Raw genomic sequence first — 24,705 nt, 5'->3', positions numbered from 1 at the left:
TTGTGGATGTTCAAGCTGTCTCCTGTGAATAAACTACATTTTCTCCATGAACCTGCGTTTGGAATTACTTCACGAATTATGGATAGACAGCGCTCACTTGTAACAAAACAGGTACTGTGTTCATGTTCATGCCGTGTTTTGATTGCACCAGCGGCTGTTCTGTGTTTATTGTGCTCTGATAGCACCAGCGGCTGTTGTAGGGAGAAACGTCCCTGTATTGTATGGAATAGTGTTTGGATGCGGCGGACTTTTACCTCAAAAGTGTATACTGATTGCACCCGCGGCTGTTGTCATTACCAAAACTGTGGCAGTTGTACGTTCTCCGTCGTAGCTACCTTTAATTTTTTTTCTTGCCTGTGACCTACGATGTTACAATGTTAATTCTATATTACAGTGTTGTAGAATCTAATTACAAGGTTATACATCGCCACGTTGTAGTGTAGTTCCTATATTCCCAATAGGCTCTGCGCATTGGAATAACATAAACAGCAGTTTAGACGTAGGACTGAGGTCATCTAGGTCTCTACTGACTATGTTAGACTTAATTAGGTTAGCACCCTTTGAAACAGTTCTGGGCATTTTCCCGAATTTTGTGCATTCCTTATTCGACGGCCTGCCTCTTCTTTTGGGACTCGTAGCAGGAATTTTATTTTTGATCCTTCTGCTCCGATATGGCAAGCCAAGCAACAGACAAAACTCCAGCTACGATGGAAGAAACGATCCTAGCAATTCGCTACCGAGACCTAAACACTAGAGTCCTCGGACTAGCCCATTCCTGTCTTATTTAACATTTTAAAATAAAACGTTTCTGGGTCACTGTTGTTAAACCCTGAGAACTATTGGAATTTTTCATAAAATGTTTTCGAACTGCCTTTTGGCGGAGTTGGACAATGTTCCCATTGATTATAAGTTAAAACATTTCTAGGTTGAGCAGATTTATGCAAATAGTGATGACCATAGTGGTTAAAACAGTACATTTCTTCATAATTAGATGAACCGTGCAAATAATCATGTTCTGTGAATTGAGCTGACATTACTAAATCTGACTTCATATTATTAATATTTTCAAAGTCCCAATCATCAGAGAAAGTACTTGGTGTCACAAAGTCACTTAAGGAAACCTTAAACTGGTGTGGATATTTCAAGAGCTCAATCGGGCCATAGATTTCATAATCCGTTTTGTCCCATGCTACCCCACCGGGTATTGGATTGGCTGTGATGTACACTGATGACAGTTCTCTTTTCTCGATGTGAGAGGATGTGTGAGGCTTTAGGACCAAGTTGATGTTCTGACTTGCTGTGTCCATTGTACTATATTTTCCATCAATAAATCTACCCAAACATAAAACCATGATGAGCCAAAGCAGGAGGAAAAGTACACCTAACACAATCCAAAATTCAATCCATGGTGAAATCAGATGTTTCCTTCAGTTGGTGAAAAAGTTCAGTCATTTTTTCTTTCAAAGTTTTTGTTGCTGGCGTTTCTTCATGCTCGCTTGGATCATCAGAAAAGTCATCGAAATTGATGAAGTAGCCAGATGCAGTTCTGTCAATTGTTGGAATTGCTTCCGGATTTTCATTTGTCTTTGGATTTTTCATTGTTTCATTAGCATAGTCTGAGGCTACATCGTTGTAGACAGGTGTTTCTTGACGAACTGTTGCAATCTGGGTTTCAAGAGGCACAAGTTCCATGGCTTAGTTGCATAGTCCTTTTTTATTCACTGCAGGTTTATCAAAAGTGATTAGTCTCTCAGTTTGAACCTCTTGGATTGTAGCAAGATTTTGTCTTCTGCTATTTCTAGGGAGTCAACTGGGCCTACTATTTATTATTGGCCACATGATTGTGGTTTTACCAGGTCGATGGATACAACTCTGTTCTCCTTTTTACCAGAAAGTGGCGGTAGTACTACTGATCTTGTTCCGCTGACAGGTACTGCTTTTCTGTAAGAAGGCCCAAATTCCTTCTTCACCACGATCTTCTCTCTGACTAGATCCCCAATCTTTGGAATCCAGACAGGTCTTGCTGGGACAGGTGGTTTCTCTTCAGTGGTCGTTGGCTTTAACTTTATACTACTTAGACTTCTTCTTGTTTCATTTAAGTCCTGTAAAACAACCAAACGGTCTTTGATATCATAGGCTCTTTCTTTCACCACTGAAGTGTGACAATCTAAGTCCTGGATTTTCATTCTAGTGCCGAACAATAGTTCGCAAGGAGTGACACCTTTTAGAGAATTTTTTGGCAGATTGTTAAGACTACGTTGGACACTTTTTAGATGTTTGACCCACCCATCACCCGAACCTAATACCCTCGCCGTTATAGATTGCTTTATGTCACAGTTTTTTCTTTCCACTACCGCATTTCCCTCAGGATGGAAGGGAAAAGAGTACCGCAATGCAATGCCCATGCTGGCCATGGCCTCCTTGTAAGCCCGAGAGCTAAACGCAGGACCCTGGTCAGAATGTAGCATGCCAATTGCGTATGTGCCGATAAAGACTCGCAAATCTTTTATAACAGTTCTGGCGTCAGCCGAGCGCTGGTGCCTACATCTTAAGTGAATCTAGTCTTAATAATTATGGGACCGCTTTTTTCCTTCTGGATTTTTGCTTAAAGATAGTCTGATGCTTTCTAATAAAGATATCCGGGCTGGTGTCTCGTCTGGTTCACCACTGCAATCTCTATTGCAGTTCTTACAACTAGTTGCAAAGTTGTAAATTTGCACGCACATCCCCGGCCACCAGTATTCTGATTGTAATTCTATTACAGATTTAAAGATCTCTTGGTGCCTCAGACCTTGTCCCATGTGTGCTTCTTGAATCAAGTAAGCCCTCCGGTTCGTGTTTGGAATTACTCTATCCCCCACTCCAGGGATTTGAGCAAAAGGAACGGAGTTTGCATCAATTATGTATTTATTTCTGAGTGGATAATTTAGAGGTAACGCTGCCTAGTTGCCTTTTAATGAGGCTTTTACTGCCAGCATGGTTTCTCCATCTATGTGTTTTTTAGAACGCTTTTTTGTGGCTACGGAAGCCGGTTGAACCGCTGCCGCTGTGGCTCTGTTAGCCAATGAATTATCTGCAACGTGAACGCCATCATGTTGATGACTCAGTGTATGTATCACGTGAGTCTTTCGTAGTTCTTTCTGCAAAAGAACTACTTGTTCCCAGAGCTTTTTATGCTTTATTGTGGCACCTGTGTCATATTTGTAACCGTTTTTGATCCATGTCTGCATGTCATTATTGTAAGACCTGACGCAGTAATGCGAATCACACACTATTAGTGACGGGAATTCGCGATCGGCATTTTCAAGCGCATTCTTTAAAGATCTTATTTCAGCTCGCTGAGCTGTACAGTTTCTGAGTGATTCAGTTTTGGTGATTATCGGTCTGAATTTAGCAAAGCGCCAGCGACCTTTAACAATCGCGCACGCTGCATTGTAGGATTTTTTATCCGCATCGTAGTGTTGTGCAAATCTGTCCATGTAGATTAAACAGGTGTACTTTTCTATAGGCAGAATTTCGATTGGCAGAGGATATTCATTTTCGTATTCTAGATCTTCTAGTTTTTTCATTTTCGGGTCAAAAGCATGTTTCACGTCTTCTGCAGCAAGATAATTTTCCCATTGTATCCATTTTGGATCTAATGCCACTGCATTTAGATTGCGTGGACTGGTTAACGCCGCAAGGGCTGATTCTGCTGTTAAAACAGATATTCTTTTGCCTTGGGCTAGGGCTCTTTCTTTTGCTACAGCAGTTTGAACCGCAGTTAGAATTTCTTCAGTAGAACTGAATTTCATTTCAGCTTGTGAGTACAAGTGTGATTTGTAAGCTATTGGTACCGTTTCTCCCTCATTAGAGGTTAGGTACGTGAATCCGCATCTTCCTGGGATGACTCGGATTACAAGGTTGCATACGTTTTTTGCATGTTTGCAGTTTTGTTTTAGTTAACATGTCTGTTTGTAATGATCTTAAAATTTCTGTGTGTTTCTGAGTCCAATCGATTGGTTTGAAATCAGGTTTTATAAATTCATAGAGAGGTTTAACCCTCTCTGCATAATGTAGAATGTATGTTCTTCTGAAATTCAGGAAACCTAGTATTGATTGTAAATTCTTTAGCGTTTTTGGAGCTTGGAGTACAGCACACTTCTCTAAGAAGTTGTCTGCTAGACTTCTGCCTTCACTTGATAATTCATATCCTAAAAACAGGACAGGTAGATGAGCAGTTCGTGACTTTTTAAAGTTGAATTCACACCCTTCAGCTGTGAACACAAGTATTATGGTGTTCACTCTTTTTAAGTGAGTCTCCAGGTCATCATCTGTGAGAGAGATGTCATCGACATAAGATAATGCCTCATCATCATATATTTGTAGTAACTCTGTTACCCTTGCTGAGAATAATCCTGGGCAATTCTTGAAGCCCTGTGGGAGTCGACAGAATTGTTTTGTGACCCCATTGTTGAGAAAGCGGTCAAATACCTGCTTTCAGGTGCAATGTTTTGACAAAAGAATCCATTAGAAATATCTAATGTCGTTTTATATTTTTTGCGCACAATGTTATTCATTAGTGCTGCACTGTGTGAGTTTTGTATTGCAGCAGGAGTTTAGGTGTCTGTAGTCCAAAACTAGACGATATGAATCGTCTGGCTTGGAGACAGGAAGACAGGAAACAAAGGATTGTTCATTTGTTAGGTGCATGTTTCAATCACCCCCTGATATTCAAGTTGATCTAAGATCTCCCTGACTTGTTTTTTAGCTTCTTGCTAAACTGGGTACTGCCTTTGTGCAGTGGGTTGACTTTTTAACTGAAGTTTGTGGGGAGGAGATTTTTATATAATGCAGGGGCTTGGGCCACTGCCCATTTTCTTGCAAATGTGTATTTTTTATGAATTGGAATGTGATTTGAGAAGGCAGGCATAATCATTTCTTCGCCATGAGGGCACTCCCTGACAAACTCTGGTGGCCAGTCTCTCTCAGCTAACAGGATATCATAGCCTTTCGAAAGGTTATCCCAAAAGAGACACCTTACTTTCCTAGTTTTGTCCCCCTCTTTACACAATGTTATTTTGTATAATTTATGGGGTTTGCTAACTCTGGTGTCTGCAGTTTCCACATGAATGTATTCATTTGTGTCCACTCTCTCCAGAAGATTCATCAGGATCTTGCGAGCTATGGTTACTTCTGCTGCTCTGTCTAGCAATGCCTGGGCCCACTCTCCATTTTTCAGTTGTGTCTTCAGAATCCTCGGCATGTTTAATTTTAATAGTGGCTACCTTCTTTTTTGGAAATTGTAATTTTTTACTTTGATGAGCAGGTTCCTTGTCTTCGGACTTGCCGTGCTCTTTCTTGTGTTCTGACCGTCCTCTTCTTTCCGATTTCTGTGAGGAAGTCTGAAAAGATCGAGAGGGACGTGTATCAATATCTTGATATGTATCAGGTTTTCTCAATTTATCCCTATCTCTAAGGTTGTATCTTTTCTCAGAGGGCTCCCTCTGGGGAGACTTGCTTCCTCGTTCGGGAGATCTATCTCTCTGTTGAGGAGACGTTCCTATGGACTGGAATGTTTTTCTCTGGGAGAGGATTGTTTATTACCCTCCCAACTCTTTTTTGGAGTGTTGAGATTATTTGTAATAAAGGTTTTTTCAGGATTTTCAGTTAGTTGGGGTTTTACTGGTTTCCCACCCAAACTATCTTTTCCTTGTTCTTCATAGGATTTTTCTATGATTCTGGCAAGTTCAAATGTTTGTTCTGCTATATCTGTTTCTTTCAATTTCTGTAGGAGTGTTATATCGCCCATTGCCATTGAACTAATTCTCTATATGCCTTTGTTAATTCTTTTAGTTTAGCTAAAAGTTCTTCGCTTGACATTTTACTTATGTCGGAATGTGGTGTGTGGCTGGCTAGAACCGGCCATGTGGCTCCTGCTCTACCTAGTGGACCGAGCCTGGTGATGTAATTTTGATGTTTTAGGGTGCCATTAAACCAGAGCAGGTGCTCTTGGTAAGTTAGTGGGATTTCAACGTCCTCGAAAGGAGCGTATTCATCCGGAGGTTCCTCTATTTTGTAATAGTGGAAGTCTTGTGTTACAGCGTTTGCTGCTGGAAAATGTATCCATGAATAGAATACCTCTGTCTGCCGATATACATGGGCCTCTACCACAAATATGACTGTACCAGCTCTTGATGATAGTCCAGTTTCTATAAGTTTAAGAGTTATAGTTCTTCTTACATTGACCGGAATTATTATAGCATTCGGGTCATTCTGTTGGAGAGTTGTGTCATCTAACAACAGTTGAGACGCTACAACATCTCTTTCTTCGTCACCTTCCGGCATTTTACTGACAGAAAGTTCTTTTGTTGCAGATCAAGTTTCAAGGAAACAAAGATTAGGTGCACAATATTTTGGAACACTGTATCCTTCAACGTTGACTAAACCAAAAACTAATACTTAGGAATCTCTTCCTACTAAGTTCCGGCGGATATTAACCTTTTACCCACTCCAGACGTCTATTGGAGTTTTTACGGGAAAAGGGGTCTGTGTGAAAAGCACGACTGAGTTACTCTAATGTCTTGCGTTAGATTATCGCCTTACCAAACATTGGGCGCCATGTAGTATAGTTCATATATTCCCAATAGGCTCTGCGCATTTGAATAACTAACAGCAGTTTAGACGTAGGACTGAGGTCATCTAGGTCTCTGCTGACTATGTTAGACTTAATTAGGTTTGCCAGCTACCTCAGAGGTCACTAGAAACTTTCTCGAATGAACAGGAATGAGTTAACTTTCCGGATTAGACAAGAAGGGATTAGTTTCTGACAACCGCATAAACATGACAACTCTGCTCTCTCAGAATAAAGAGTATATCTCTAGAGTCTTGTGAAAACAATGGACAGCTATTTCTCTCAGTCAATCGTGCATGCTTAATTTCACCAGAGTGCAGAGAAATAGAGAGACGTGCATTTTCAATAAAAGTTGTCATTTATTGAGCAGTCTTCTTTCTCATGCAAGAGAAATGAGTTGCCACTATTGCAATACTTATCATGAAGTAAAGTGCGTACAGTAAAAGGAGTATTATGAAATAATACTGTAAAAGCATTGATATGGTTTCTTAGCCATATGATACTTTAAAACGGATAAAATATATACATACATAAAAACATTGACTAACGTACTCAACTGGTGCTTCTAAGATACTCCTACCCTGGTGTACCTGACCTAAGCCTAATACGTGGGAAGGAGTAAGTAAGTTGCAGTTTAAGTTAAGTTGGTTTTTGCCAAGAATCTGAATCAAGAATTCTCTTAAGGTTTTTATCAGCTCCGTACCTTGGTTCTAGAATGAAGGAGGTCTTGTATCTCTCTCTCAGGACTCGATCTCCCAGCAACCCGCAAGGGTGACTGGAAACACCGGAGCTGGAATTTCTCGGCAGGAGAAAAGACAGCGTCTCTCTCAGTGCGTCAAATGGGAGGGTCTGCTTCCTTCGGCTCTCGCATCAGCTGGGCTTTGGGCAAGTAGATAGCCGCTCTGCTCCAAACCACCGTGTGTTTGCTTAAGGCAACATTGGTATATTTATACCTGGAAGGTGCCGGGTTTGACGTAAGGTTGGACATATGACGTCACTAAGAACTAACAGTTCTTTCTGGACTCCAGGAGCTCTTGTGCAAATCAAAACAAAAGCAGGGGGAATTCCTGGGCTGCTGGAGGCTTGGTTTGTTTAAAGAACGCGTTGTACTTTCTAGGAGTCTATGGGAGTAGCCTTGCCGTATTTGGACTGCATTGGCTATGACTAAATATGGACATGATTCTTATGCCTTTATAAGGATGGTTTCGTTATAACCACATAAGGGCATGAATCAGGGATATCTAATTAGGGTCCTAGATAGATTCACAACAGTAGTCTTGCGGACGAAAAAAGACTTTGTTTTGGTTTAAAAAAATTACTCAACGGTTCCTGCATGAGTTGCCTTGTTCGCGTGTGGATCAACATGCTGCGTGTTTTTTTTTGTCTCCATAGCAATGTGTCTCTTCGTTACGCATCTGTACTAACAATGTTGTTTCCCGTTTATACAGCAGCGTTTCAACATTGCCTTTCTCCTTTTATACAGCAGTGCTTTAATATTGTTTTTCTCCTGTTTTTACAGCAGTGTGTCTCATTTTGCAGCCAAAAGACGTCTTACTGTGTATTTATCTCACATTTTGTGATCACCATTGTTTGAACTTCATAGACTTCAACTTCACCTGAAAACACATAGACTTCGGTGACTTCATTTATTATTTTGCTTAGTTATTTTACAACCTATTTTCTTTAATCTTCAGATGCTCTACTTTTAGATCATTTGAAATGAGTACCATTTTACATTTTGTTTGTTGCTTTTAGATACATTTAGTGTACATTGTATTTCCATTGTCTACTAATTTACCTCATGTCTAATATTGTTGCTCTACCACATTTTTTGCCAGCAGCTGGTGAACCCAAAATGGAATGGGACTTATGGTATCCAATGTTTTTAGCTTATGTTGATGTTTTAGAAGAAGATGGTTGTCCTCCTTAGAGGAAACTTGCACTTTTAAGGAACTGTTTAGGGGGAGCAGGTTTAAAAGAATTGTCGAATGTACTTTCTGTCGAAGATTCTAGGGATACCCAATGTTTTTGATATTACTATTCAACAAATGAGCACTAGATTTGGCACACAAATTAATACTGTTATAGAAAGGTTTAAATTATATTCTCGTGCACAACAAGAGGATGAATCCATTGAGGATTATGTAGCGGTGTTACGCACATTAGCAGCATCTTGTGCTTTTGAAACTAATAATTTCAAACAAGTTTTAAGGGATAAAATTTGGATAAAAACTAAAGCAGGAAAATTGAAGAACGACTATGGATGGGTACTGAATCGTCTCACAATGCTGTAGTAAATATTGCTAAAGGTATTGAACAATCTGAAAAGTTTGTTAGTGAAATTAGGGGACAGGTTGTAAAAATTAATGAAGCTGTTCCCGAAGTGTCTTAAGTACAGGACCAATCTATTTTAAGAAAAATCTCCCCTTTTCCCTCTAAGAAAGACAATGTAGGAAAAGATAACAGATTTTCTGGAAAAAAATCTCAAGTTGTTTGTTATAGGTGCGGTGGTTTTGACCACGTTGGAAGTTACAGAGGGTGTCCTGCGTGGAACAAGATCTGTATTAAATGCAAGAAAACTGGTCACTTTAGCAAAGTTTGCAAGTCTTCTAAAAAAATCAACTTCATGACACCCGATGAAAGTGAACCTCCTTCAGAGGTCAATAGTCTTTTGTGTGTTGGTAATACTAATTGCAAAGGCTTTCCTAGAGGCAAGGTGTTAATTAATGGTATAGAAATTTCCATGTTAGTAGATTCATGCGCTTGATACAGTATTATTGGCAGAACTGTTTTTGATGAATTTTGGAACACTAAAAGGTTATTTCCTCCTGACATTCACCCTTGTTGTGAATCTGGTCACAAGATTGATCTTGATGGGTTTATGTGGGCAGACTTAGAATTTAAAGGCAGAAGAACCAGGGGAAAAGTGTACGTTGCCACCAAAGGTGTATCTATACTTGGTTGGCCTCATCAACAAGAGATGGGTATAAAGTTAGACCCCAATGCATCGACACCCGTCTATGCAGTGTCATCCAACAATGAGGAACTTCCTTCTAAATTGAAAGACAAGTTTCCTTCTCTCTTCAAAGATATTCTAGGGGAATTCGTAAATTTTAAACATAGAATTGTTCTCAAGGAGGGCGCAGTTCCTGTTAGACACAGAGTAAGAAATGTATCATTGGGGTATCGCAAACATAAGGCAATATTATCTGATTTAGTTTCTAAGAACATCATTGAGCCCATAGAATCTTCTCCATGGGTCTCCCTGGTTGTTTTATCCCTTAAGAGCAATGGCAATCTCGTTTGTGTGTAGATCTTCCCAGCCTTAATAAGGAAACATGGATTGATAGACATCCTTTACCCCACATACATGAGTTAATTTCTACGCTTTCAGGTGCTTGTGTTTTTTCCACTATAGATCTAGCTAGTGCCTATCACCAGGTAGTTCTACTTGAGGAATCTACATTTCTGACAGCTTTAGTTACGCCTGAGGGTATGTTCCAGTTTTCTCGCATACCGTTTGGTTTGGCGAGCGCAGCTTACGTTTTTCAAAGACTTATGATGGAGGTTCTGGAAGGGTGTTCTGGTGCAAATGCTTGCCAGGACGATATTCTAATTTTTGGAAAGAACTACGAGGACCATGACAAGAATTTGGAAAATGTATTAAAATGTGTACAAAATAAAGGGTTGCCTTTGAAGTTCTCCAAATGCAAATTTAGACAAACTAAAGTGGAATATTTGGGACATGAGATCTCTAGTGATGGTATAAAACCCAAGTTTAATAATGTTCAAAGTATTTCTAATGCTCCTGCTCCTACTACGAAAAAACAATTGTCTTCCTTTTTAGGTTTGACAGAATTTTATAGCAAATTTGTACAAGATTATTCTTCTAAAATGCATTCTTTGAGGACAATGTTCAAGAAAAATGTGAAGTTTACTTGGGACAAGGAACAGCAATCAGCTTTTGAGCTTTTAAAGACAGTAATTGTTGATGCTCCATTTTTTAAACGTTTTGAGATTGGAAGAGAATGTATTGTAGCTGTAGATGCCAGCAATGTAGGTTTAGGCTCTGTTTTAATGCAAAAGAACAAAGGTGATGAACACGTTGTTTCTTATGCATCCAGAACGTTACGTGGTGCTGAATATAATTATTTCACCATCGAAAAGGAACTGTTAGCATGTACTTGGGCTGTGCAAAATTTTCGTCAACTTTTGTGGGGTACCAAATTTTGCTTAAGGACAGACCACAAGCCTTCAATAAATATGTCAGCTGCTGGTGATGGTATAACACTAACAGCTCGTTTTGCACGATTGGCTGCAAAATTACAAGAATCACTGTTGAATTTGTCTGAGGGCGTTTAAACGTACATGCTGATTGCATGTCACGATTACCTTTGTCTGATGTGACTGACATTGATAACAATGCTCTTGACTTTGTTGTAGCATACACAATTGATGATGTTAATAGTGGAAATATTAATGCATCATCATCGGAAGTTATTTCTGGAACTGATTGGAAGAATGCAATGTGTGAGGACAGTACGTTATCCAATGTGGTGACATTTTTACAGGTGGGTTGGCTTGAAAAAAGAACTTAACTGGTGAACGTATATCCTTTTGCAAGATCAAGGATGAGTTAATGTTTTCTCAAGGTTTTACAACAAGAGGTGATACAATTGTTTCTCCAATTAAAATTAGAGAAAGAATTCTAACTATGGCTCATGAAGGCCACATGGGTATGTCCAGCACCAAAAGACGGATCAGAGAATGTTATTGGTGGCCTAGTGTCGATAGTATGGTTGACAAATGGGTCAGAGAGTGTCTTTCTTGTTCTAAAAATGATAAATTAGTGAAACCACTGTCTACCAATGTTTCTCCTATTGAGTATGTTCAAGGTCCTTGGAATAAACTGGGTATCAATATTATTGGTCCCCTTGGTTTATCTCTCAACAAAGATGTTTATGCTTTGGTCTTAATAGATTATTTCTCAAAATGGCCTGAGTGAAGATTGTAGACAAGATTGGTTCAACTCAAGTAATTAAATGTTTTTTATGAAGTTTTTTTCCGCAAAGGGTTGCCTGCAGAAATAATTTCTGACAATGGTCCATGTCTCCCGTCGGCACGACATCAACATCCTCTCCTATGCCACCCAGCTGATACTCTCCCTCACCAAGGACCACCACACCGCCAAAACCAACCTTCACAAAGGAATGAAGGCCGTTGCTGAATAGATGAGGAACAGCCGACTGAAGCTGAACTCGGACAAGACGGAGGTCCTCATCCTCGGATCCAAACCTTCGGCCTGGGACGACTCCTGGTGGCCGACCGTACTGGGAACCGCTCCAACACCCACCGACCACGCATGCAACCTAGGGATCACCCTCGACTCCACCCTCTCCATGACTAAACAGGTAAACGCCGTCTCCTCCTCCTGTTTCAACACCCTCCGCATGCTCCGTAGGATCTACAAGTGGATCCCCACTGAAACGAGAAGAACAGTCACCCAGGTCCTTGTCAGCAGCAGGTTGGACTATGAAAACGCCCTCTATGCAGGAGCCTCGGCCAAACCCCTGAGACGGCTCCAACGCATCCAGAACACCTCTGCACTCCGGATCCTCGACATTCCTTACCGCAGCCACATCACACCCCACCTGAGAGACCTGCACTGGCTTCCGGTCAACAAGAGGATAACCTTTTAGCTCCTCACCCACGCACACAAGGCACTCCACAACACCGGACCAACGTACCTCAACAGACGACTCAGCTTCTACACCCCCACCCGCCAGCTCCACTCTGCCGACCTTGCCCTCGCTACAGTCCCCCGCTTCAGAAGAGCGACCTCAGGCGGAAGATTGTTCTCCCACCTCGCCGCCAAGACCTGGAACACCCTCCCCATCCACCTACGGCAGACCCAAGACCTGCTGACCTTCAGAAAACTCCTCAAGACCTGGCTTTTCGAGCAGTAGCAGCATTCCCCACCCCAGCGCCTTGAGACCATCACGGGTGAGTAGTGCGCTTTACAAATGATATGATTGATTGATTGAATTTGTTAGCAAGGAGTTTGATTTGTTTCTTGAAAGATGTGGTGTTTTGCATAAAAGAGTGTCCAACTATAACCCACAAGCCAATTGTCAGGTAGAACGCTTTAATAGGGTGCTCAAAGAATCTATTCAGCTAGCTATAAAAAGTGGGTTTGAATGGAAAAAGGGACTGCTTCAACAGAGGTTCATGTGGGATCCGCCCACTGCCTCTCGCTATGCCCCTGTGCTGATTAATTGACTAGTTGTCTCTTTTTTCACATGATCTGCTAGTTTGGATACTGTTTCATTGTGGTTAGGAGATATCCTGTCACTGATGAACAGTGGAATAGTACCATCCATATATACTATCCAAAGGCAATACTCCTACACTAGCATAAAGTCTCAGCCAAAGATGTTTTGCTCAATGTATTGATACACTTACATATCACTTTCACAATCAATCTGTCTTATTAACATATTTAGAGAAAACTAACATTTTCACATAGTGTACTCAAGTATGTATAATCGTTGACTAATCCTTTAGATGTGTTTTTTCATATTTTAAATCAACTCCAGTCAACATGTAATCACCTAACCTGGGCTAATGGAGACTTCCACTTGGGGATTAGTCCTATGTGGGCAGGAGCCCAATGTCTAAGTTGGCTATTTCCGCCTACCACTCGAAACAGGAAATTACATAAAGGAATAGGATGTTGGCAATTTTCTGCAAATTATAAGTCATTATCTCACAACATCATCATGATCCTCGATCCTGCTCTTCCTTTGGCAATTACAACCCACCTATTGGCTGGGGGAAAACATGAGAGTCCCACCAGTGTTAATGCTCAGAATTTGGAGATTATTTGCAATGAGTAGGGAAGAAGTAGCCTCAGTTCTTTTGGAGTCCAGAGACACAGCTGAGCATTGCAGCGCAGATCTAGATTTGAAGGGAGGTCCTCATGGGCTACAAGGCAGTGCTTGTTCACAAATACAAAAGGAAGGAATGCTACGAGTATCGGAACAACCTTTAGTTCTTTGCATGTATTAAGGAGCAGGATATTTTTGACCTGCCTTCAGACAACTTTGGTGCTCTCCTGACAGATACCACTCCACAGGAGTGTCCTGAGAAAAGTCTGGTCAACCTTCTATACTCAGCTGGATACATTTAGGCAGAAGAGACGCAGTAAGTGTAATATGTGTGTGCCTGGATAATTGTTTTTTAACAAAGTCAATGTTTCTTTTACCATATGTTGTCCTGTTAAACAAATGGATTGAATGATATATTGTTTTTTTTTGTTTTCACGTTGTTTGTTTATAAAATCATTTATGTCTGAAAAATAAAATTATATTGGCACAACGCCACGGACCCTTATTGTGATCATAATATATTACATGTATATCTTATCAGCTATCACAGTTTGCACATTGACTCAAATTACATTAGTTTTCCCAACATAACTGCATGTAAGGTCGACATTGTAGAAGTATAAGTCACTATTTCACATGCATTTGTTTTCTAAGTCTAATGAATTTCTAAAAAATATTTTGGTAGATCTATCATTTGTTTACACGTATATCTTTACTTCATATATACAAACGAATCATAACAGGAAATTCTACCAACAATCCAGTTCTTTTGTTAACAGATTATTAGGGGGACTTTTGTCTCTGTAGGATTGTTTATCATAAACTAAACTTACATACGTAACCTGCGCTCAACCTTCTGGTAGCTTGGCACAGAGCAGTCAGGCTTAATGTAGAGGCAATGTGTAAAGTATTTGTGCAGTAATTAAGTGAAAACAGCTCTTAAAAAGGATCCCGGGACAAGGTAGAAAAATAGAGTTATTTTTAGTGAATATAAAAATACCAAAACACCAAAAATCCAAACCAGTAGAAACGGACATATGCAAGTTTAAAGATTTCAGTGAAAATAGTTCAAAAAAGCACAAAGTACCAACTGTAGATATTTGGTTGCAAGTTCAGGTCGACTGCGATGAAGTGTGGGCAGGCTACCGGGACCCAATTAGGCCACCTGAACAAAGTACCTTAAATCCTGGTTAGCATTGCATTGTGAGGGTTTGTTTCAAAGATGCGTTGTGCAGCTGAAGCAATGTGTCGGCTCTGAGTTGTGGCAAGGCTGCGGTGCGGGGTCCTGTGTTGTGTTTGACGATTCCACCAATGAGGAAGGCTCTGGCACTATCACTACACTCATACAACCACCCAGACATTACCTCTGTACTCATGCAATCATTTAGGCATTACCCAGCACTTCTTTAATCGCCGTGCCATTACCCATACACATATAATGACACAGGCACTACCCTTGCAGTTCTCCAATCACACAGGCACTATTCCTGTACTCATGCAGGCACCCAGGCACTCACCCAAGCAGTACCCATACACTTATAAAATCACCCAGACACTACTTATGTATTACCCCTTCAGTCATGCAATCACACAGGCTCTACCTATTCACTCGTGTAATAACTCAGGCACTACCTTTGCAGTTGTAGAATCACCCAGGCCCTCCTGTTGCACTCATCTAATTCCCTTGACACTACTCAATGAATCATTTATGACTTCAGGTAGAATTTATACACATATCCATGCACTCAACCTCAATGTGAGCACTCATGCAATTAGCCAGTCACTATCTATCCTCTCCTCCAATTACCCTCTGACTACTCTTACACTCAGACTATCACCGAAGCACTACCAATGGAGTTATGCAATTACTCAGGCAGATCTATTACATGTCTCAGTTGTAGGACTCACTTTATTCCTGAAATATTATATACATATGTCTGCACCTTTTCCTAGCAAATTCATATCTAAAAGTAATACACAAATATATGTATACCTGTGTTTTATATGTCTATTAAGTTCACATGTGTGATATGTATCAAAATGGATCTACCTCATTTACAAGAATATTAAGGGTTTACAATTTGAGAGATTGCACTTTACATTTCAAACAGACACGTAGATTTATGTGGCATACTTCAATTAGACTTTCCACAGATTCTTAAAAAGTACCAAAATCAGTACTTAGTCACCAAACCTATCTTAAGCATCACTTTTCTACTGCTACTGCTTCACTATTCCACTACTAGTTAGGTATTCCTCATAGCTAAGGGCAAAGCAGCAATCTTTGACATGTTTCTGCTGTTAGTCTAACCATCTTCCTCAAACTGTGCATGCATATGTCTGTACCTTTTGGTAGTGTACCATATATAAAAGAAGGATAGAAATAGATGTAGCATCTTCAGATGGATAACACATATCAGAGTATATGAGAAAGTAGAGACATATGTTCATAGACACCTACATTAATGTGTTTTACAAACATATGCATGGATGCTTTCAGAAAGATGGTGACACAGCACACATATGTGATTGGTTGCTGCTTTATATTTGTCTGTGAAAAATGTGCATGAAATACACCACATGATTTTAGGTGTCTATTTTGAATGAGAAGTGCAGCTTCTTTAATTTTAATGTATGCAGTAAGAAGAAACAGAGGTGCAGAAAGAGGCAAGAGGGGTGCAGAAAGAGGGAAGAGGGGTGTGAAAGAGGCACGAGGGGTGCACTAAAAAGCAAGAGGGGTGAAAAAAAATTAGAGGTTCAGAAAGGAGTAACAGAGGTGCAAAAAGAAGCAAGTGGGGAGAAGAAAGAGGGAAGAGAGGTGCAGCAAGATACATAAGGGTTGCAGAAAGAAGGGGCGGAGGTACAGAAAGAGGCAAGAGAAGTGCAAAAAAAGAAACAGAGATGCAGAAAGGGGGATGAGGGGGGAGCAAGAAGAAATAGGGATACAGAAAGAAGCAAGAGAGGTATAGAGAGGAATAAAAGAAGTGCAGAAAGAAGCAACAGATGTGGAGAAAGAGGGAAGAGTCGTGCATGAGGGTGCAGAAAGAAGCAAGAGAGGTACAGAAAGAAGCAAAATAAGTATATAAAGAAGCAATAGAGATGCACAAATGGGGAAGAGACATTTAGGAGGGGAGTTGGCCTAACGGCTAGGGCGGTCAACTTCAAATCTGGGAAACTGGGTTCGTGTCTCGGGAATGAGCATAAACATCCTGTGATTCTGGGCAAATCGCTTAATCTGCCCATGCCTAACAAAAAAATGAATATGTCCTCATGTAATGCAACTGGTGCTATGTAAATTGCTCTGATACCCGATTGGGGTCAAGTTCATGCTATATAAAACTCTGTATAAATAAAATAAATGAAAATAAGTGGGGTGGAGAAAGAGGCAAGAGGGATAGAGAAAGAAAGAAACAAGAGAGGTACAGAAAGAAGGAACAGAGGTACAGAAAGCGGTAAGAGGGGTGCAGAAAGTGGGAAGAGGGGTGTGAAAGAGTCATGAGGTTTGCAGACAGAAGCAAGAGGGGAGCAGAAAGAAGCAAGAGATGTATAGAAAGAAGTAAGAGAAGTGCATAAAGAAGCAACAGAGATGTAATAAGGGGAAAGTGGGATGCAGAAAGAGGCAAGAGGGATACAGAAAGAAACAAGAGAGGTACAGAAAGAGGAAAGAGTGGTGTGAAAGAGGCATGAGGGTCACAGAAAGAACAAGAGGAGTACAGAAAGATGCAAGAGTGGTTTAGAAAGAATTTACATTTCAAACACACACCTACTTTTATGTGCATACTTCAAGTGAACTTTTGTATGGACTCATACAAAGTAGTGTAATAACTAATCCATCTCCTAACATGTCTTAAACCTCACTCTTGTGCTGCTGCTTCACCATTCTAGTAATTCTCAGTGTGTTGGGCCTAGGCAAATATGATGCAAAAACCTAAGACATGTTTCAGCAGTAAGTCTCACTATATTCTGAAAATCATATATGCATATGTCTGTACCTTTTAAATTGTATATATTTTTTTATTTATAGATGGGAATATTTGTATATAATTATTTTAATGATATTAAATGATTTTTAGAAGGTTTTTAAACTTTTTTTTCAGATATTCTCCATAAATATTAAGAAAGATTCAGCATGACAAGAAAAGTGCCAACGAAAATACAACAAAAAGCAAATATTAGATGAGATACAGTATGTGACGTTGAAGAAAAAGTCTTCTGGTAAAAGAACTAAAGAATCTGTTAAAAGACTTTTAAAGAATGTAATGAATTTTCACAATGGGGAAAAGAGAAAGAAAAGTTGTCCAACCAATCAGAAGGAAACAGAAAAGGACACATTAATGGAAAATCAGGTTATGAGAAAACAATCTATGTTGAATGAAGGATGAAAGAATATAAAGACATTAGGAAGAAAATACACAAAAGTATTACAACATTTATTGAAATTTAGCAAAAAAAGTAAAGAAGATAAGCATTTTACAAAACTAAACAACAGATTTAAAGTGTATTCGAAAAGGCTTTTGAATTGAAAAGAAGATTGTTTTTATTCGTTTTGAAGAGAATGACACATTGAATAAAACAATGCACTTTATGAAGGAGAAAATAAAAAAGACTGGTGTTAGATTTGAGGGTCTATAGTTGACAGAGGTAGGTACCTTTGACCAAATAGGGACCCTTGCCCCTAGTCAGGGTAGGAGGCTACATTCCTAAAATAACCACTGCTCACCTCCTTGGTAGCTTGGCACGAGCAGGCAGGCTTATCTCAGAGGCAGTGTGTAAAGCATTTGTGAACACATACAGGAACACAGTGACAACACTACAGATGGACACCACATAGGTTGTATTATAAAAATAAGTATTTTTATATAGACTTAACACAAGAGCAAATGATGAAAATCCACAATACTGTACTCAAAAATAGACTTTAAAATAGTCGAAAATAGGTCAGTTCTCTCAATTTGTAAATGCAACACTCTACTCTCAATGTACCTTGAATGCGTAACGCAAAGAAAACAAAAAGGGTCGCAGGAAAGGTGATGCGTCTAGCAAGAGTCATTTGAATGGGCATTTCTTTTAGAGCTGCAATATGTGAGCTATATCCAAGCATGGATTCTCCAGACTTTTTAAACAATCAGAGCAATGCTCAGCTCAGTGTTGTATGGAATACCTTCAAGGCCTGCCTTAGGGGAGAGACACTGAGGTATTGCGAAGATCGACAAAAAAGGGAAAAAACATTAATTGAGGGGCTTTGTACAGACTTACCTAAAGCCGAATTAAAACTGGTTGATAACATTTCTTCAGGAGATGAGTCTGATATGGCTCTCCTGGAACTAGCAAATGCTAGAGCAAGGATTGCAGATACATCTGTATAAAAAGTATACAAGTATGACAAAAAAGGTAGGTCAAAATTAGCTTTTTAAAACAAGACTGATGAATGTGGGGGGACAGATAGGGGCCATAAGGCATCTGTTGCTTGGGCTCAAATCTGATCAAGTTGAGATCATGGCAGCGTTTCAGCTGTTCTACCATAAACCGTATTCTAAACCAAGAGAAGCTACCTAAGCCGTGGGGGAATATCTCTCTGCCTCATGTGAGGAGATCCTTGAAGAAAATTATAGGCAGAGAATAGATCAGCCTATTTCAATAGAAGAGAAAGAACTAGCTAATAGTAGTTCAAAATCTGGGAAAGCAACCGGCATGGATTCTATCCCTGGTGAATTTCTATAAAATCTTTGCCTGGCACTAAAAGGACAACTAGCTAAATTGATGCAGGAAGTTCAGAAATGGAATATCACCCCTGATAGCTGGGCTATGACTAGGATTGCAGTTTTAAATAAAAGAATAAACCAGCTAAAGAGTTAGGCTCATATCGACCTATTACACCTATTAAAAGCTGCTTTAAGATCTATGCAAAAATTCTAGCCAAACATCTAGAGACGGTCATTAGCCAGATTACTTCTCCTGTACAGCATGGCTTTATCCCTGGTAGGGGGACAAGCGGACAAATCCAGCGAGTCATCACCATCTTTGATGCAGCTGGGGTTAATAAAGATCCAATGACTCTAACGTTGGTAGATGCTGAAAAAATATTTGACAGGGTCTCCTGGCAGTATCTTTGGGAGGTGATATCTCATTAGGGGATCAGAAAGGGATTTATTAGATCAGTCAAAGCCATTCATTTTAATCCTAGGGCTAGGATCTCTATAATGGGAGGCTTATCCGAAGAAGTAATCATAGACTGAGACACCAGGCAAGGATGCCCGTGCTCTCCCTTTCTATGTGCCCTCTACATTCATCCCTGATCAGACAAATTCAACACAACCGGGCAATCCAGCCTATCAAGTCAGCTGGGAAGGGGGACCAAAATGTTGGCGTATGATGATTACCTTGCCATTGTTACTCCTGAACCCATTGGTGCCCTATTAGGGACTGAAAAGGAAGCTAAACGATGTGGCCAGTTTTCTGGTTATCTTTTGAATAGGGAAAAACTCAGGTCAAAATTAACAAAGATGAACTCCTGTTAGATGGGTGGGTTACAGAAGAAGCAGTATACCTTGGGGTTATTATCAAAGCAGAGTTAGGTGTTATAATCATTACTTCACAACAGTAGGAAATATTGTGGAAGTTAACCTGACTCCCCGTAATTTACAAGGCATAACAAGATTTTTGGAGATGGAATAACCTTAGACTGTCATGAATTGGGTGGAGTAACCTGATATTCCTACCTAAGGGGCCGATTACGATGGCGGGCGGAAGGGACCACCCGCCATAGTTGCGGTGGTCCCGCCCAATTATGATGCTCCCGCCAGTGTGGCGTGCGCATCCTGTATATTTTACATTGCGGCAGGCAGTGCTTCAAGCAGCACCCACTGCAATGTAAAAAATACATGTTGTGCTTTTACATGCACAATGTGACAGGCACCGCTCGGTGCCTGCCACATTATACACGCAAATGCAGAGCGGTACCATAGGTACCCCCATGTGCACCCCCTATCCCCCAACACCCTGGAGGCCCGCAATAAGCCCCCAATAGCAGTACCCGCAAGTCTTTCCATGGTGGCAATGCAGCCATGGAAAGGCTGATCACAGCCTGCATCGTAATATGGCTGCCACCATACTAAACCCGTTTTCTAGTGGTCGATGAGTCGACCGGCGGAACAGTGGCGGACGGTCTTACTGTCCGCCTCGGACCCCCAGCCATCATAATATTGTGGGGGGTCTTTGCAGTCAGGATGGCAGGGCGATCGCCCCCACCGGCCCGGCGGTGACCACCGCCAGCCCGACGGGGGCGATCCACCTGCCATCATGATCGGCCCCTAAGATCTTGTATCTTTTCCAGGCAATCCCCTTGGATATAGGTTATAATTGGTTTAAATTAATTGATCGGATGGTGACAAGATTTCTGTGGGCATATGTCAATCCCAGGAGAGGGTTAAGAATCTTGACTTTCCCAAAATGACGGGGAGAGCCTGCAGTGCCCAATTTTAAATTGTATTATTTGGCCACTGCATTACAACAATTAGTTACTCTCCTGGATAAGAAAGGGAATGGTCCAGGCTAGGATGGTGCGACCCCTTCAATATACGAGTTTATACTGGGGGAAAAAAGCAGTGGATGTCTTCTTTGGCAAGTTGAATTTGGATACTATACAAGAGTTTGATTTAAGGTTTTAATAGTGGCTTATCATATATGGGGTAAAGTTTGTAAGATAATAGGACTAGGGAGATTTTATTATTACACCCCAATACTGGATAATCTGTGGTTGCCTAAGATTCTTCAAGATACATATGAGTGTAAATTAGTGACACATGGATTTCGAATATTAGGAGATTTATTTTATATCAGATTCATTTAGGACTTTTGATATTATTCTACAAAATTGTAACCTTGACCATAAGGATTTCTTTAAATATTTACAAATCAGTGATATTTTAAGAAAGGAAGGTGGTGGGACGAGAACATTTGATAAGATAGAGGTTGTAGAGTTAATTATGGCAGATGACATTAGGATAGGGGCTCTTGTTAGAGGCCTTGATAACACAATGCAAGATGATTTAGTGAAGCACTCAAAGGGGTGGGAGGATAAAAATAATGCTCAACCTAATGACCTAATAAGGTCTCTACAAGATGCACAAAGGCTTTTAATATCAGTCAAGCTACAGGCTCAACCTTTAAAAACTTGTTTTAACCTCTACATAACTCCGGGAAAGATTGCCAAATCGGATGGGGTCACCGGGGCAAGATGCCCCAGGTGGAAAGATTTTGCAGCAGATCTGGTTCATATGCTGGCCACCTGCACTATGTTAGATGGTCTGAAATCAGGGCTTAATAAAATGTTGCCAGACAAATTGATGATCGATATTATTTTATCTCCTCAGTGGATGTTGTTAGGGGTTGATGATGAGTTAGCCCCATGTAATCTTCAACCCTTTATGTTTGATGCTATGGCTGTCTATTGGATCTGCTTCACAGCAGCTGTGCTTGACTCTTCTCCTCCAGTGTTTCATAAATGGTTTGCACATCTATTGTCCATTTATCATCTGTAAAGGGCTACCTACTCTTGGAAAAGTAAGAGGACACGGAAATAAATATCAAGAGTATGGCTTCCCCTTTGCATTTTGGAAATTATACTATGATCAGGAGTAGTAGTGTCATGGAGATGAGCCTTTCATTTACACTGTGTTGGAGAAGTGTGGCTCACTGGTTAGAAGAGGCAGACCTGGAAGCAGAGGTCAGCCCGGGACCAGGGTTCAATTCCCGGCTCGGCGGGGTCTTGAGTCCTAAAATGTCCATGGACTCGACAATTCTAGCTCCGGTGCCTACTCGATTCACGGGTTCACACTCTGCGACTCTGGGCAATAGCTTGCTTAATCTCCACAACGGCCCCTCGCGGCGGGATGCCTGGCTTTCACCTTGCGGATACCCTGCCGGGGTTATCTCACAGGGGAATACCAGGACGGGTTCCCTAAGCAAGCGCTTAGAAACCGCTTGGTGATTTGCGCTATATAAATTCCTGTACATTTACATTTACATTTAAGTTATCATGAGCTTATTAGAAGTTTAAACGCCATTTTTCCTTTCTGCTGCCTTTGCACACAGCACACATTTTTATAAATGTTTAGAGTCTAGCAGACTGTTTTGCTTCACACGAGAATAATATGTTTTCCTATAGTAGCAGCCTTGCTTGGTAAGCTTTGTCTGAACAGTGAGTGCCGAGGCCTTCAAGGTTATTTCAACACAGTGGTTGTTGTTCGGTCTGATCAGCGCACGTTCTAGACATAGCATATATGCAGCTGTGGCCAACTCTGATTTTGGCACGTTTAATATGCACTGCGCTGGCATGCTCACAGATTTGGAGAACATTTGCATGCAGAGAGCTGGTGTGGAAAATTATGTGATCCATTTCTACTAGGACCAGAGGTATGGGTCCGCCCTTGTTCTCCCAAGAGACCTTCGGTGGATATAAAATAACCTACTAGCAAGGGAGGGTGAGATCTAGGTGTAATCTAGCCTATTTCCATTTAGCATTTTTACATGCTTTCTCCCTTTGTATTTTATGGAATAGTAACTATGCTGATAATCTTGTTGCTTATAATATGTCTGCTTGTATTAGCTATGATGCTGCGCCTGAGAACACGGCATTAGAAATAAATATTTCAAACTTGCACATGTCTTCATTAACTCCCCGTTTTGGACAGGTATGAGAGTATAACGAAAGAGTGTTCATGTGTTCCTCATTGCCTGGGGTATTCTAAGTTCCATGTTCTGGGTTGTCTAATCATTGGGGTTATGGAAGAACCAATGAGACACTGATTGCTGGTCTGGTAGGGGATTTTTGCTACTAAGGTGAGTTTTGGTACACCCTAATTCACTGAGGTTCCACGTCTCTATGCACAGTTCTGTGTATGAGCAGAATCCCAGCTACAGTAGCTCAACTCCCACTTGATTCTGTGGAGCTAAGATGCTCAGAGTTTTTTGTTTTATCTGTATCTTTCTTCTAGATTATTGATGCTGCTTATATATGTATGCACTTGATGCACTTTTCTCCCACTCTCTTCCAAAATCTGGTTTTGCTGTTTATTTAATGAAATTATTAATAGCTAGGGAAACTGTCTGTTTGGGGGTGGGTAGGGGGGTTTATTTTATTTATTATTATATTATGGTGTAAACTAAATAAAAATATTAAATAAAAAATGTTTTCTTAGGGTGAACAACAGTAGTTCTCAAAATGCCTCAGAGTACTCATCTAGTAGTGCTGTATGATAGTCAGAATCTCAGACCAGTTCACACACCCACACATATCACATATAAGTGAAATATAAATCCTTGTATTAGCATAATCATGTCTTGCTTCAGCAAAATTGTTCTGCTAATAACTTATCTGCTAATAACTAAAGGACGTGTCTGCCTCTAATGTTTCAGGCTGCTTTCTCACATCTTACTGAGGATAAAAAATTGTTGATAACAGCCTAAATATTTACATGCCAGTTGCAATATGAAGTCATCCTATTGCTCCTTCGTGACCCCAGTCTTCAGATACCTGTATGCTTCATTTCTTTCACAGTACCATGGCCCATCTTTGCAGATCCTTCTGTACCCTTCCATAAAGTTGTGCTTCACCTTTCCTTGTTTGTATGGTTCATACTCCATATGCTCAACCCAGTTTTCTGAATGACCACCTGGCTGACTGATTCTGTGAGTCATATTTTTCTTTTGTTAATAAAGCCTTTCATACTGTGATTGATGTGGTAGCAAATTGTCTTTAATATACAGGAACAAAGTTGTAACCCTACAGTCAAGAAGAATACATAGCTGTACATTTTTGCCCTAGATCATCTATCTTTTGTAAAAGAAACATGACCTAGAGAAAGAAGTTATGGTCTGTTAAAATGCATCAAAATTACACTACATGTGAATTGACCCCAAAAGACTGAACATTAGAATTACATGGGACTATTCAGGGAATATTAAATACAATAAGAAAGCACCTACCCTTTCAGCACTTTTAGTAATAGAGAGTAGGTAGTTTAGGGACTGCTTCTCAAACGAGTCTAAGAGCATGCACAAGAGTACTCGTGTAGTACTACTTCCCATACTCATCAGTGCTTTCGTGAGTAAGTCCCAGAATGTTTGCTGTATTAAACAAATGTAGTAAGTACATTTCATTTAAACATGTGCAATTAATTAAAACAATTACATGTATAAAAAGCT

The sequence above is a fragment of the Lissotriton helveticus genome, chromosome 2_2 (assembly GCF_964261635.1).
Source record: "Lissotriton helveticus chromosome 2_2, aLisHel1.1, whole genome shotgun sequence".
NCBI classification, from domain to species: Eukaryota; Metazoa; Chordata; class Amphibia; order Caudata; family Salamandridae; genus Lissotriton; species Lissotriton helveticus.
The sequence above is the reverse complement of the archived record's forward strand: the minus strand, read 5'-3'. Positions refer to the sequence as shown.